This window comes from Polypterus senegalus, chromosome 4, assembly GCF_016835505.1.
Source record: "Polypterus senegalus isolate Bchr_013 chromosome 4, ASM1683550v1, whole genome shotgun sequence".
Lineage (NCBI taxonomy): Eukaryota > Metazoa > Chordata > Cladistia > Polypteriformes > Polypteridae > Polypterus > Polypterus senegalus.
The window spans coordinates 46,645,468-46,649,838 of record NC_053157.1 but is presented as its reverse complement, the minus strand read 5'-3'; positions in this window follow the sequence as shown (position 1 = coordinate 46,649,838).

Here is a 4,371-nt window from a genome sequence, read left to right as displayed (position 1 = left end):
TGTCTTGGATTAGGTAACGAGAAGGACTGTGAACAACCCAAAAGTATTGAAGTGTATGACTAATCAGAGGCTCCTCTTACTTAGTCTTAGTGGATATTGCATTACCAAAGACGTTAGTTAATGACATAAATTTTGGTATTGTTAATGATATAATTTTATGAAATTCCTAAAATGGCAGATACTGAGGAGACAGCAAAAACAATTCAAAAAGACCTGGACAAGTGTCAGAACTGGGTGAACACTTGGAAAATACACAAGACTCAGAAAAGTGCAAAGTGCTACACATGAGCAAGAGGAACATCGATTATAAATACAAGATAGGAAAGCTGTCCTAAAGGAAGCAACCTCTGTAATGGATTTAGGGTAAATGTTGACACATCATTTCCATTATCTAATCAATCAAAAAATCAATCTATGAAAAAACTGTTGAATATAAACTGAGAGACATTATGCTTACACTGTATAATGTACCAGTAAGATTATGTGCAGTTCTGGCCAACACTCTACAAGAAAGACATACCAGCACTGGAAGGTGCCAAGTGCATCAAAGGACTTAAGAGCATGCCATACTCTGAAAGACTCAGAGAATTAAACCTGTTTAGTCTCAAGGGGTGGAGACTGCATGGGGACCTAATCCAGGTCTTCACAATCCTGGAATGCATTGATAAAGGAGATCCAGCAGAATTCCTTTAACTTAAGGGGTGTGAAAGCTAGCCCGAACACCATCAGACTATCACAAGTATTTCTATAAAACACCCGTTTATTTACAGTTTTGCACACACACAGTACCCACACCAATCACCCTTACTTGGGCCTTTCAATGTCCGTGGGCCGCCTTTCTTCCCTTCGTCACTGGAGCTTCGTTCTCCTCCAGCACCCAACTCTCACTCTTCCACTGCGGAGCATGTGTGTGCCGCAATATCGCGGCACATGTGTTTGGTGGTCCACTGTGCCGGGCTGCACACAAAATTATTTTTTGAGGGGTCCCCACCTTGTAACAGGGGGAGGCCCCCACATTGGGTGCCATTGTGAGATAATCAGCCCGGACACAACCAGGTGGACACCAGCAGTTCTTAAAACATACACGCTTATTCATAATACAGTCCCCAAGAACCAAGTCATGCACACATACAGTGCTTCCAGCACCAAACACCCTTACACGGGCCTTTTAACGTCCATGGGCTGCCTTTCTTCATCTTGCTGGAGCTTCGTCCTCCTCCAGCTCCCAACTCTCGCTTTCTGACTGTAGGAAGGCGGCCCCATTTATAGTCACCCGGACGTGCTCCAAGTGCTCGCTGATGTTTTTCCAGCGGCACTTTCTGCTGTGGTCGGAAGTGCCGCATGAGCACCCGGAAGCACTACGGGCATCCCTGGAAGGTCCTTCCTCCACCTTCCCAGGTGTGGCGGAAGTGCAGATCTCCTGGGCTCCACTATGCTCGGGGCGCACCCTGGCAGCGGCCACAGGCCCCAGTGAGTTTGAGCCTCCTTGCTTCTTGCTTCTTCCCTGTGGTCCCTTCCTTGTCCAGAGTGGTTGCCCCCTTGTGGCCTGGGGAACGTATAAACTGCCTCCCGGTCCTTCCAGGCGTCCCGGCTGGGTCTGGCCCACAGCCTCTTGCCACAGGGGAAATAACATACTTATGGACAACAGTGGATATTAAGGGGAAGAATTTTTAGGACTGAAGTTAAGAAGCACTTAGTAAACCTTTTATCTCTAAAGTTGTGGGTATCTGGAATAATCTATCAAGACATGTAGTTGAAGCAGACAACCTTTAAGAAGTTTCTTTATGAGATACTAGCAAAATACCCACGCTTCGCAGCGGAGAAGTAGTGTGTTAAAGAAGTAATGAAAAAGAAAAGGAAACATTTTGAAAATAACGTAAATGATTGTACATAAGTAGGATTTAGTTAGCGTTGGGAACCCGCGTACCAAATTTCCTGAAGATGGGCCCATAAGTAACAAAGACCGTTGAAAAGTTCAACATGGCGGGCGACAGTGGCATCATACCACCAAAATAAGTAACAAATTTCAGCCTTCTACCTACACGGGAGGTTGGAGAATTAGTGACGTTGGAAAGTTCAATATGGCTGCTTATAGTAGCGTCATACCACCGAAATAAGTACGTACATTGGTTTCGCTTAGCGCAGGGAAGCCGCCTACCAAATTTCGGGAAGATGGGGCCATGAATAAGAAAGTTCAACATGTCGGACGTTGTCAACCATTATGACCGTTACGCGTAGAATTTCGAAATGAAACCTGCTTAACTTTTGTAAGTAAGCTGTAAGGAATAAACCTGCCAAATTTCAGCCTTCTACCTACACGGGAAGTTGGAGAATTAGTGATGAGTGAGTGAGTGAGTGAGTGAGTGAGTGAGTGAGTCATTGAGGGCTTTGCCTTTTATTAGTATAGATTGGGACAGCTTAGCTATTAGTTAAACAAACAAGCTTGATATACTAAATGTTTTTCTCTCATTTATCAAATTTTATATGTTCTTATGTCAACATCTGGCAGTTTAGGCTGTACAAGATCATTTTGGGCCCCCACAAGATTACTACTATCTGTTCAATTCTCCTAATTGACTCCGTCTTCAAATCTCTGCCCAGCTTGGCTGACTCTTCAAATAGAACAATACACTAAAATTGGCATAATTTTTGCCGGTGAAGGTGACAGTCACTAACAAAGTAAAGTTAAAGAGACAGGACCAATCAAATTTCTGCTCGTATAAAGCAAAAAAATGGAGTTAGCCTAATCTATTGTTCCTATGAGTAATCGAACTCCTGTAAACGCACCTGAACAGTTTTGACAAGAACAGGTCATTCAGCCCAATTACGTCAATGTTCTTCACTTAATTTCTTCAAATTACATCCTAAACATGAATATATGTAAGTTACCAATATCTACTATACAACTTTGTAACTTATTCCACATAAGTGTGGTTTTCTATGTGAAGACAAACTTTTTAACGTTTCTGTGAATTTATCCTTCATAAGTTTCCATTTGCATCCCCATGTTCTTGTTGAAGAGAATTGTTTTAAAGTAAAAGATGCACTTTTCTACTTATCTTCATAATTTTAATCACTTTAATCATGTCATGTCTTAAGCTCTGTTTGCTTAAATTGAAAATGTTGTACCGTTCCTCTAGGCACTTTTTCTGGCCTGCCCGGCATGATTATACAGTATATAAGACACTACTGATCCTCAGAGTGCCAGTGAAAAACAAAAACTCAATAAATGATCAAGAAACATGAGTAACCAACTCTATTTTCCTACTAGCCACATTTACAAATATAGAACACACAAAAGAATGTAGTAAACAGAAGAATGAAAATGAAATTATTTGTAAGTATTGAAATAGCAAAATTTGGCAACTATTTACAAAAACCTGCACTATACAACATACCCTCCAACACACAAATTAATATACAAAACAAATTACAAGCCACTAATACACTAACAGACAGTTTATAGTAAAAAAAAAAAAAAAGTCCTTTAAGTTTCCATCCACGATACTTTTTTTATGTCAGTGTTTTTTAATCCAAGACATCTGCTGAACCATAAGGAAATGATCACCCGTCATCTATTCATTGAGGCTCATCCATGCAAATTCATCCCAAAAGAAAACGAATCTTCTGTCTCTTCGGAGATTATCTTTAATCTTCCAAAGCAATGAACCTTGGATCACTAGATGGTGTCCTGTAGGTGGTGTAGTTTTTCCAAATCACTATCAGTCTCAACCCACCTTCTCTCTGCCACTGTTCTTTTTTCGCTGCTTATTCTCCACTGCCTTTAACCTTTATGTTTCTCATGTAACTGCTGCTTCTTTTGTTTTCATTGGTCCTCTGAGACTGGCTGTGCTTTCAGTGCAGTCCAAAGGCTTCTTTTACCTAAATGGACTCTTCTGTAGCATTATCAGGACACAGAAAGCCATAAACAAACACTGACTACAAAATACACATGACAGCTGTAACAAGGTTGCATTCCTTTAGTCTTTCCTGATCAAAGTCGTAGAATAAGTCTAGCTGACCTTCTCTTTTCCATATTAGAGCATTATACAGCTTGAGTATACTTTCCCTGGACTTGTATTCCTCACATTTTAATTAAGATATTCTGAGAATACACATCTGGACCCGTGAGGCTATTCAAGATTAGTCTCCACAGAAGGCCATTTTATCAGGAATAGTGTAATCCTTACATGAAATTAGAAATTCTCTTGTCCTTTACTACAAACAATGAGAGGCATGTAACAGATGAAAACAAAACAAAAAATCATTTTTGGGTATTCCTTACACAAAGGGATGTGAAGAAACCCAGAAGTTGACGCTTATGTATAATTGATTTTATTTTATCTAGCCATTACAGATCACCTTCCACAC